Here is a 13,166-nt window from a genome sequence, read left to right on the forward strand (position 1 = left end):
ACGTTACGCGTGTACTGGTGTAGGATGGGCTCCGGCTCCGCTCGACCGAACGTTGGCAACGGGGTAGTTGTGTCGAGTTCATGCGTGTACTGGTGTAGTGGGCTCGGCTTGACGTTACTCCGTTTCCATGAAGTAATAGGTGGCCAGCTAGCTAGCATTAAGCTAACGGAGGAACGACAGCTAACGTTAGCTAATAATAGCGTTGTTTACAAACTGAAGACAGGGCTGCCTGCCCGGCTGTGAGGGGGAGGAGGAAGAGAGAGAGAGAGAGAGAGAGAGATTTCTCCGGAGCTATGCTCGGAGCATTTATTAACATTACATAGCATAGCATAGCTCCGGAGAAATCTCTCTCTCTCTCTCTCTCTCTCTCTCTCTCTTCCTCCTCCCCCTCACAGCCGGGCAGCGCGTTAGCTGTCGTTCCTCCGTTAGCTTAATGCTAGCTAGCTGGCCACCTATTACTTCATGGAAACGGAGTAACGTCAAGCCGAGCCCACTACACCAGTACACGCATGAACTCGACACAACTACCCCGTTTCCAACGAGGAGGCTGCAGCAGCTTGTGTCTGTTGCTCTGAGCGAGGAGGCGGAAGGGCAAGGCTCTGGCAGCGCGTCTGTCTGTCAACAACTTGCGGGAGCAAGCCAGCTGGTACCGATACTGCAGAAAGTATCGGTACTTCGGGAAATGAGTATTGAAGCCGTTTTAAATATTCAGTATCGATATGTATCGATACTTCGATATTTTTGACAACACTAAGTACAACCAAAAGAAGTTTGGCTTCCAACCATAATACGGTGAGAATAAATACATATATACAGCATTATTAGCTATTAGTACATGCTATCATACAGAGATATGGGTTATATGCAGGTTTATATAGAGAGGTTATATACAGGTATATTCAGACAAATATCTATATATAGTGGCTATAAACGTTTAGTTATGTTGGTAACATTAGAGTAAAAAGTTCCAAAAAGTTTATTTTCCATCTACAGATCAAACTCTTAAAGAATGTATGTGAATACACCCCACATTGGTATGGTTAAGAAAATCACAGATTGATGCTTTAATAGTGAAAAAAAAAGTACAATATACATTTTGGGGGAAATGTAACTTTATAATACCATATGGTTGTTTTTTGAGGCTAAGTAAGCAATCAGATGATGTTACTTCGGTACCAGGTACGCTCCCGAAACGGCCTGCATCCTCGGTGACACCTGTTGACCACGTCCCCAATCTGCCTTTATACAACAAGCAGCAGAGTTCAACTTGGTACAATGTTAGTACAATGTTTAACAGGTCAGGTGCTCTTGGGTCTTTCGGAGAAGACAACTGAAAAAAAGACTAGAAAGACATGGATGAAGACCAGCTTAATCCAAATATGTTGTAATTTGTATACTATGTAGCTGTGAGGCTTTTTAAGATATTTCCTTCCTGCTATATTTTGTGAGTGCCTGGCATCCTGTCTTTGTTCCAGTTATACAACTTTTAAAAATGGTGGTCAATAAATGCCATACAAGAGATTCAGCTAGAACCAACAACCATGTGAACGGCAGAGAACCAGCAACCATGTGAACGGCCGAGAACCACCAACCATGTGAACGGCCGAGAACCAGCAACCATGTAATGGCAGAGAATCACCAACCATGTAAATGGAAGAGGGGGGGGGGGGTTCTGATTTTGAGAAATGTAAACGGTGGTCATATAGTTGTGCGTTTCACAATACTGGGAAATCACCATATAACAAAACATTTCATATATCATGACTATCGTCAGGAGACACACTCGTTTGAAAATTGAAAGTTTGACCTGATGGAGCTGCTAAAGGAAAGGTCGTCGGGGTCACCAAAATCAATAAGACCCTTCCTCTAGTGGTCATGAATATTCACAGCAAATTTTTTATTTTTCTGATGAAAACTATTCTGCCGCAGGGGTCGGGGTGAATACATTATATCCCAGACAGTGTTGTTTCGGGGATACAATTAATTTATGAATTGATAGCAAATCAAGCCATCATTCTAGGAATACACATAAGCAGGAACAAAAAGGATGCTCAATGATCTATGTAACAACCCATCATCTACACTCATTGCACACACATCCACATGCACACACCCACTTTAAACAAACACTCACCTTAACATTCACTTTAACACTACATTATATTTATCTATTTATTAAAGAGATTTGCACATTCATACACCTCATTTGCACCTTACCTTAAACTCATTCAATCATTGTCTGCATTTGTACCTCATTGTCTGTTTTTGACTCATTATTACTCATTGTACTTCGATTCTACTTAGGTTGTACTTTAGATTGTAGATTGTATATTGCATTTTATACAATGGCATGCAAATTTCTCGATTCTGATTGGCTGAAACAGTCAAGTTAGACTTATTTATCATAACACACGCTCGTGATCCCAGAACCCGCCCACAACCAAATTACGGGAGCATGTCTATGTTCCCCGGGTCCTATGTTCCCCGGGTTCTATGTTCCCCCGCTTTGATTGATTGATTGATTGATTGAACATTTTAGACCACCAGCCCTGATTCCAAACTCTAACCTTAACCAGTTCGAAAGAGGGCCTAAGCTTAACCAGTTCGAAACAAGGCGGACATTAATAATTAATAAAATAATAAAAATTTATAAAATTTGCAATCTATTAATCAATCAAGCGGGGAACATAGGACCCGGGGAACATAGGGATGATCCCCGAATGACAATTGCTCCGCCGTTCGTGGTTTTAGGAATGAAACCAAGATGGCGGACAATAATCTTTATGAATGGATGTATTGATAGAGTCATAACGACTCATTCAAAAACGATTCTGTCACGTGGAATATGTTAGTTGCTTACACAATGTTGGATTATGTAATTGGTTGGTCATGACTCATTGTTAAACAAAATATAAATCACGCGAAGTGTGTTGTTAGATGCCATTCGTCAAAAGGACACTCATTTCACTGTTAATAAAATGTTCAATCAATCCAATAACACACTGTTCACTGTTAGACGGCATGCTTTGAAGCCTTGTTGTTTCGAACTGGTTATGCTTTGGCCCTCTTTCGAAGTCGGTTATGCTTAGAGTTTATCTTTAGAGCAGGGCGATAGACCACCAGCCCTGATTCCAAACTCTAAGCATAACCGACTTCGAAACAAGGACAATAACAAAATAAAACCGGTCGTCTGCTAATCAGAAGGTTCGCGGTTCGAGTCCTGCTCCTCCTGGCAGTGTGTCGAAGTGTCCATGAGCAAGACACTCAAACCCTAACTGCTCCCGATGAGCAGGTTGGCACCTTGCCTCCGCCTTCGAGGTGTGAATGTGAGGCATAAAATTGTAAAGCGCTTTGGATAAAAGCTGTTATATAAATGCAGTCCATCCATTTAGCCCTGTAGCGGACCACATCCCATCTGTCTCTTTCTGTTTTGGAATAGAGAAGATAGGACCCTTCGGTGGCCCCATGAACATTATGCACAAACACAGACAATGGGAACTCTATTCATGCATTTATTCATTCATTCCACCATTGATAGCAAGCTCTCATTTTCAATGATGTTGAGAAAATGCAGCATATAATAAATACAAAAATAATAACAAGAAAGTCAATCAGTAAAACCCTTCATTTAAACTGATACTAATGTCGGGGCGACAGTGGCTCAGGAGGTAGAGCGGTCGTCTGGCAATCGGAAGATTCCCGCTCCTCCTGGTACTGTGTTGAAGTGTCCTTGAGCAGGACAATTAACCCCTAACTGCTCCTGATGAGCAGGTTGGCACCTTGCATGGTCGCCTCTGCCATCTGTGAGTGAATGTAAGGCTAAGTTGTAAAGCGCTTTGGATGAAAACGCTATATAAATGCAGTCCATTTAATGTATTGAGTTTTAACCTCTTAACTCTTTGAGTGCCACCGACTTTCCCCATCTGTACTGGCTGGCTGGCACCAGCGTTATTGACCATTTTAGCGATGGTCAATAACAGAATGTTTGTGTTCTGTATTATAGCATGGAGACAATAGTATGGCTCATTTGCCAGGCATTGTTCATAGTCCATTACTGACTAATCAGTTAATTTCTACACACTGTAGTTTGTTACACGCTACACACTAAACATCGCCCCTTTCCAAAATAATCTAGTCCTTTTCCATAGATCGCGAGATATGACTAGTTATATGCAATAAGCCCAAATCGTTCTGGTTGATGGCCTGAAACCCCAAATACTCCCAAATCAAAGGTATATACCATATACATATGTGCCTTCACAGAATCATCATGGGGGGGGGGTCATTTCAACTAGAAACTGCGATCGTGTTTGTCAAGCATGTTTTACGTCCGGTAAAACACGACACTGTGATCGTTACAAAAACATGTTTCAGGTTCGGTATAATAGACATAGAATAGCTTATCTCTGGCAGAAGATGTCGTCGGCCTGCACCATGGCCGGCCGCAGGATGTGGGCGAAACGCCGGAGTGAGGCTCCAGTCGTCGCCACTTCTGGCCCCGCCAGCAAGAGGCCTCGTCAACATGGTGGACCAGCCATTTGTTGCCGCCATTCATCCTGCGTCCGTGGGTCAGGTAGGACATTACACTATGCCCCACTCTTCCTTCCTCCCCCCCGAATGTTTTTGGTTAATAACAATGTTTTTGTTTAACAAAACGTGTGTCTACTTCACTGCATTTTGGGGGATACGACGTGTGCTATGTGAACTCACAGCTACAAATGCTGGGGGCGCCTATAGGGGGACCCTGCTTTTTTGTATCATAAATCGATCAATAGAGACCATATTAGATCCCCAATTATCATATCATCAGGTATCATTGGAAAGCCACACTCATTGGCTACAACCCTGTGCAAAGATTTTCGAGATCGCCAAATGATTGACGGAGCTAGAGCCCCGGGAGTTGGGGGTGGTAATGTGTACTTTTGCGTACTTTGGGGCACGCCTCACATATCGGCATGTAACTCGAGAACCGCTGAGCGAATTTTGTCACCTGAAAGGGCAATCGACAGGCAACAAATAGGGCTTTAATTCTATCTATATATTGTATTAAAAGAAATGCACACCGATCCACTAGAGGTCGGCAAAGTGGCATCACGAATCGTCCTCATGAGGGCCCACATGTGGGCCCTTGGATGTTAAGAGGTTAATGTTTAAAAAAATTCAATTTGTAGCCAAGAGTAAAGACCATAACCCTATCAAAACAGTAGTCAAAGTGTATATTTTCATTTTTACCAATGTTTTATACAATTTATCGGAAATACGAATTTATCTGAAAAATGTTAATTATATCTCTTTTATCGTAAAACCGCAAGGAAATGACTAAATTCAGATGCAACCCTGCCATTGGAAAGAGGAGCCTTTTCCCTATCCATATATGTATGATTTGGCCATAATAAGCTCAAGTTCAAGGTCAAATATGAATTCATAATTAAAATCGATTATCATTTATTACTGTATCTACAAATCCTTCTGTTTAATCATCTTCCCTTTATTCATTTGAATAGATGGTGAATGAGCTCAGTGAGCGAAATCTCTTACCCCGCAGATTTAACGTCAAAGATGCAAAAATAAATCATAATTTATATTCTTTTTTTCTTCATTACAATTTACTCAAGCCTAGTAACAGACACAATATTTCTGACACTGGAAATACATACCCCCAGGTCCCTAGATGTTCCTAGATACCAAGAACATGCAAATTGACCTTGCAGAAGTGGAGCAATCTTCCATTTACTTAGGCATGTACCTTTAGGCGAAATTTCTGAAAATAGGGCTACCACTTAACAGGTTAAGACAGCGTTCTTTCTTATGTGAGTAAAGGTGAACTTGGGGTTTTATTGTATGATGAGAGTTGTGTGTTCATCATGTAATACGTTTAGGTAAACGTAGCATTGAGTCCACAACTGGTATGGGTGTTAGCTTACAGAGTTGTACATATGTGGCATATGAACCAAGGACCTCTTGAGTCCCTCTCTTTAATCTGATCTTTTTTCTTTGCTTAAGGGTAATGATAAAAATAGCGGGTGGCAAGTTTTTCACACATAAGCCAGAGCCGTGAAATAAAACCAGTTTTTTACACAAACAAGGTTATCGGCTGTGGCTGGCGTGCATGATGTAAAGCTTTTACTCTACAGGTAAGTATGAGCTTTCATCTGGCGCGCCATGCAACTGGTGTCACGGCTCTGCTTTTTTATGGCGTCGTATCAGGGGTGAGGGGGTGGATCAAATAAACCTCCCCCCGGATATAGTTATATCCTTTACGAAACTGATTGGCAGAGAGGTTGTGCCTTTCTACCTATCAGTCTCCCTGTCGAGGGTGTTCTCTCTCTCGTCACAGGGGGGGGGGTTCCTGTCTCCCACACCAAATCAGGATAGGTGGGACACGGGATTCCCCCGGCCATTTGAAAACGTCACAGGCGCTTTTTCTTGCTGGCCAAGAGACATGTCTGTGAGTTACAGGGCCTGTACTACAGACCGCTGTCATTGTAAAGGATAGGTGATGCAATGTGTGATGCCCACTAGAAGTGGTATCACGTTAATATTAGTGCTGTCAGGCGATTACATTTTTCTATCTAATTAATTACAGGATTTGTAATTAATTAATCTAATTAATCACATTTTAATCGCATAACCATTTTATGCCTGATATTCTATATTCTATAATCATATTTCAAATTGCATGTGTCCGGATGGCAGAATTCAGTACTGTATCTACAAAACCTTCTGTTTAATCATCTTCCATCTATTAATTTGCTTAGATTTTTCAGGTCTGGTCAATTTAAGCATGGTGTTATTCACAGTCAAAGATAAAAAAAAATTGTATTGATATTCTCATTTGGTTCATTACAATTTACTCAAGCCTAGTAACAGACACAGTATTTCTGACACTGGGAATACATTCCCTGAGATCCATAGATGTCCCTAGAATCAGATACTAAAAACATGCAAATTGACCATATAAAAAAAAAGTCTGCAAATGTGTATTCTACGTGCTTATGGAATGAATGAGATAAAAAAAAAGATTTTTTTTTTTTTTTTTTTTTGTAATTAATTTTGAGTTAATTTTCATAATGCGATAATTTGCTGTGTAATTAATTAATCTAATTAACGCGATAAACTGACAGCCCTAGTTAATATCATTAGATTATGTGTCAAAACGGTGTGAACATACTGGTACAGGATTACCTCCATCAGAAACAAGGTAGAACAGTCATGTCATATTTAATGGACGACATTAATATAATTTGGTCAATAGGTGGCAGTATAGGACTTGTGTTCAGTGGCTTCGCCTTCTAGGCCGGGAACCGTACTTTGCAGGCGAGCTGATCCTCACAACAGAGAGGATTCAGAACCAGTAACAACATGTCTGCGCCTCCCTTTGTCCATGACTAACTACAACCTGTTTCATAGGTGGGTAATACATTACAAAACACACATAAATGTTAACAAGGATACAGGCAATGTCGAGGGCCCAATGAGGTGATGTTTGAGTCAAGTTTAAGAAGTTTAAGACGACAAGTAAAGTGATTTAGAAGTTGACCGTCTATTGATGGCGCCGTGTCTCGTGGTACATTAAAATAGAGTGTTGAAATACAATTGCCCATTTAATCATTAAAGTGTCGGAGTTAAGTATCTCCAAGGGGATTATAAAGGTTATGTTTGGGAAATATGTACTGTTTGAGTTGAAATGTTGTTCGGTACATGAATATTGACATATTTGGTACAAGTGTTAAAAGGTGGTTTAGAGAACTAGAATTAGGCCACACTAGCTAGAAGTTAGCTAGACACTGGAGCTGTCCCACATTCTCTCTCTCTCTCTCTCTCTCTCTCTCTCTCTCTCTCTCTCTCTCTCTCCCGCTCTCCGTTAAATGTAAATATAAATCTATTCCCTTGGGTTTCACCATGATCACGGTTTAGCAAATTCCTAGTAAGGCTGAGATCGGCCATATACATATATATATAAATGCACTTTCGATGCACATTTGATTAGAGGTTCAACCGAACTTGAGTTGGAACACAAATATGAGTGACACCGAGGTGTTGAGGTATTCCTGTGCACTATAGAATAGTGGATATGACTGACAATAAACGAATTATGATAAAGGTAACAGCTATTGATGATGTAAGGAATTGTTTGACAGACAATTAGAATGACAGTGTTATTAAAAGAAGACATATGATGTTCTCTTCCAATATGCCTAGACAGAGGTTAACAGGAGAATGCTCCCTTTTCGCATGCTTATATTTAAGACATCAAATATGTATAAAGACATAATTAATTACAATGTACAGTATATAATGCTGGGTAACTACATTTGAAAGGAAAATGCTATTGAGGTGAACCAGGGTATCCTAAAAGGGTAGAATGTGTACTGTAATGATGAATATGCTTTTGAATTGATGACAAGAACGGAACTATAATGGAATGTATTAAATGTAAAATAATTGAACTAAGTGATGGTATAATGTTATGATGATTGATTGAAGATTCTCATGAATAAATAAGTGCTGTTGTAATAAACACAACCGAGAGGATTCAGAACCAGTAACAACATGTCTGCGCCTCCCTTTGTCCATGACTAACTACAACCTGTTTCTTTTTTTTTGTATTTTCTTTTTTTTATAATTTTTTAAACATAACATAAAATTAGACACACAAGCATTAACAGTAAACATCCAATGAAATCACAATTTAAATAAATGTAGTATACGAGATATATACCTAATACTTGCTATCTAATACCCTACATCAGTGTTTCTCAAAGTGGGGGGCACGCCCCCCAGGGGGGGCGCAGAGGCATGACAGGGGGGGCCTTGAGATTTTTTTTTTTTTTTTTTTGGATTACAGAAAATTATCACTAAAGTGCTATCTGTTGCAGCTGCACTGTTCTCCATGGAAATACCATATTTGGATAAGTTTGACCATTTCTCAAAATCTGAAAATCATTATTTAATAAAACACAGAAAAGGATCACCAAGTTACTCTCAATAAAAAAAAACTTTACAGACAACATTGAGACAAAGCTTCCTGACACATCTCCATCCAAACTCTTGGAAGAACTCATTGAAATCTCATCTGATACCACCTGGAGAGCTAGTTTCAGAGTGTGGTGCTGAGTACCAAGTATCTCATGATGCAGCAGTTAAGGTGTTGATAACATTCAGCACCACATATCTGTGTGAAGCTGGCTTTTCATCCATGACAGCTCTGAAAACAAAATATAGGGCCAAGTTGAGCCTTGAGGATGACATGCGTGTTGCCTTCAGCAATAAACAACTCCCTCCTCACTGGTATCACCTCCCGCTCCCTCCATAAACTGCAAATGGTCCAAAATTCAGCCGCCCGCCTCCTCACTAACACCCAGTCCCGCGAACATATCACTCCTGTCCTCCACTCCCTCCACTGGCTCCCGATCAAACACCGCATTAACTTTAAAACACTACTCCTCACCTTCAAAGCCCTCCACAGCCTGGCCCCCCCCTACCTGACTGATCTCCTTCTTCCCTACCGCCCCACCCGTTCCCTCCGGTCCTCCTCCACTGCCTCCCTCACTGTCCCGACATCCAAGCTTAAAAACTTCGGAGATCGGGCCTTCTCTCGTACTGCACCCCGACTCTGGAACTCCCTCCCCCAGTCCATCAGAGACTCCCCTACACTCTCCACCTTCAAAGCTCGCCTCAAAACCCACCTGTTCTCCCTTGCCTTCAACCCCCCCCCCCACCCCTAAACCCCCCCCCCCCCTCCCCTCCAACCTGATTGATGTCTGTCTCCAGTCTTTTTTGTGCTATCAGGCTGTCTCCCCTGTTCCCCCCATGGTCTCATGTTCCTTTTGTTTTTGTTTCTTTGTTGTTTTTGTTTTTGTTTCTTTGCTTTCGTTTCTTTGTTTGTACTCCTGTTCCCGACTACTGTCAGAGATTTCGGGGTTATTGAGAAGCGCTATATAAATTAAATGAATTATTATTATTATTATTATAAAGACTGTTTGCTTATTTCCTATGTTCGCTTTGTACATTCCCAGTCACTGAGTGAAGATCTGCTGTTTTGCAAATATGTCAAAAACAGAGCGACAGCTGATGAGCTCTTCAAAATTATTGACAGTTACCTGACAGAACATGGACTGAAATGGGAGAACTGTGTGGGCTTTTGCTCTGACGGTGCGCTGGCCATGGCAGGGAAAAGGAGGGGGCTACAGGCGCTCATCAAGGGGGTCTCGCCAAACGCGCAATGGACGCACTGTAAATTCACAGAGAGGCGCCAGCATCAAGACAGCTTAGCCCTGAGCTGAATGAGGTTTTGACAGAAGTTATAAACGTGGTAAATTTCATCAAAACCCGACCCCCGAAAGCACGCCTGTTCTCTGCGCTGTGTGAGGAGATGGGAGCTGACCATTCTGCAGTGCTGTTTCACAGAGAGGCAAGGTGGCTCTCGCGAGGGAAGGTGTTGTCAATTTGAAAGGTCACGATATTGGTGTTATTTCAATACATTTAAACATGGCCCATTTCATGACTATTTTGTTGGGGGGGGGGGGGGGGGGGGGGCCCAAGATATTTTGGTCCGCCAAAGGGGGGCCTGACAGAAAAAGTTTGAGAAGCACTGCCCTACATACATATGCTCTCGCTCGCTCACCCCCCCCCCCCCCCCCCCGGACCCCCACTTGGATAATCCATCCATTATCCTTCGTTCCTAACCAGGCACTACAATTCATATGCTAGCTTTTATTCTCTCCACCACTTCTAACCAGATTGCAATTTTGGTTTCACTGACACCTAAAATTCTTGCTGTAGATATTTCTAGATAAATCACATCGAGATATGTAAGAACCCATACCTTCCGACACATTTCTTCCGGTTGAAACCATTGTGATGCTATCAGCTTTTTAGCTGCTGTGAGACCAGATAAAACTAGTCTCTTTAGCTGTATAGGGGCTGCAAACTCAAAAACATCATTCAACAGCAATACAGAGGGGTGTACAGGTATGTTCAGAAATAAGAAATTTGATAATTGCTGGGACACTTCTTTCCAGAATATCTTAACTGGAGGGCAATCCCAATACATATGCATAAATGTACCCTCATCCCCATTTGTACATAAGGAACATCTGGAGTCTTGTTTAAGTCCCATTCTGTTCAATCTTATAGGAGTCAGGTATGTCCTATGGATGTCATATCCAAATGTGTCTCTTGTCAGTCTAATGACAAGACGGCCAAGATTTATTTTGCACCTTTACAGCCAGTTCCACTGCCAGACGGCCCGTGGAAGAAGCTAGGCCTCGACATAGTCGGGCCCTTCGAGTCAGCTGTGCCAGCCTGCCGTTACGATCACACTGACGGACTACTATTCTAAGTGGCCAGAGGTAGCCTTTTCTCACAACGCTACAACTACGGATGTAACCAAGTTCCTAAGCTCTGTGTTCGGTCGCCATGGTAACCCAGAGAGCGTCGTCACAGACAATGGACCTCAATTCACATCAGCAGCCTTCACTGAGTACCTCAAGGAAAGAGACATTGCTCACAATCGGATTTCAGTTTACTATCCGGCGGCTAATGGTGCTGTCGAACGCTTCCATCGTGTTCTGAGGAGTTGCATTCAGACAGCGATCCAGCAGTCTCAACCGTGGAAAGAGGCTGTGTTGGGTTGTCTGCAAATATACAGAGCCACTCCCCACGCCACCACTGGCGTTTCACCACATGAACTGCTTTACGGTCGTAAAATGCGCACCAAACTGGACGTACTGCCCTTGCAGCCTACTGTGAGTTCACAGGACGAGACTGTGAGAGAAACGGTCCAAAACAAGCAAGCCAAAATGAAGCGCTACACAGATGCTAAGCGTTTGTGTGAAATTCCGCGACTACCTGTATTATGCCCCACACTTCACTATCTACACCGACAACAACCCGTTGACCTATGTAATGAGTACTGCCAAGCTCAATGCGGTCGGTCATCGGTGGGTTGGGGAACTTGCAGACTTCCGGTTTGACGTCAAATACAGACCCGGAAAGTCCAACATAGATGCAGACACTCTTTCCCGCCTTCCCCTGGATATGGAGAGATATGAAAGGACCTGCACAGAATAGTCCAGTCATTATATGAAAAAACCTAGGACAAATTGCAACAGTAGCAAACTCAACTGATTTTGTATCCTCATTATTTCCAAAAAAGGCCCAAGGAATCCCATCATGGGAAAGTTTTGAAAACGACATATATATTCATATCGAAAAATGCCTGTTATAACATAGTGGTGAAAATTTTACTTTTAGATATCACTATAAAAACTCACAAGCTGATTACACACACAAAGACAAGAAAAAAAGTCAATCACAACTTCATTGCATTATTCTGTTTACTCATGCAAATCACACATTATCTTATTTGATATGCACCAATTAGCATACACGCCAGAACTAATCAAAACATTTGATAAAGACATTTTTTTCTTCTTGGAATATTAGTAGATAGGCTCTGTGGAGCTCAGTCCACGAGGATGGGGCTCAAGGGTTTATGTCCGTGGGGATAGGTCCATGGAGATGGGTTTTTTTTTATAATAGGCGGAAATTACATATTTGTACAGCATGCAAAACACTACATGATTCTTGCACAAAACTACATGGGCTTAACATAAATTTGGTATGTATGTATAGGGGAGGCTTGTAGGTACCCATGTAACCCATTTCCAAATTTTCCATTAACATATATTGAGGTAGAAGGCCAAGGGACCATTTGAAAAATGGTGATGGCCATATTTCCCTCCCCAAAAAATCGTCTTAACTTTGAATAATTAGGTATGTAGCCCCCTTTCCAATGAGGTAACATGACATGGTTGGTCTCATTGGAAACCCGAGGTTGTCTAGAATCAAATGGTATCTTTACTTTTGAGCTACCTCAAAATTTGAATGCGTCACAATCTCTGAAAGACAGTGTCGTCAGTGATCCTGCAGCAAATCAAGTACATTGAAAAAAAACACATTTCCCATGATGGGATTCCTTGGGACTTTTTTTTCTCTCACTAAAGACACATTGAGGATACAAAATCAGTTGAGTTTGCTAATGTTGCAATTTGTTCTAGGTTTAGCCTAATTCTGGCCTATAATGACTGGACTAGAAGAGCTCTCCAATGAAGCAGTGCGAGCGACATGGGAAGGAAGCCAAGCAGCTGAAAGGAAAGACG

Source organism: Notolepis coatsorum (assembly GCF_963971535.1).
Source record: "Notolepis coatsorum genome assembly, chromosome: 18".
Taxonomy (NCBI): domain Eukaryota; kingdom Metazoa; phylum Chordata; class Actinopteri; order Aulopiformes; family Paralepididae; genus Notolepis; species Notolepis coatsorum.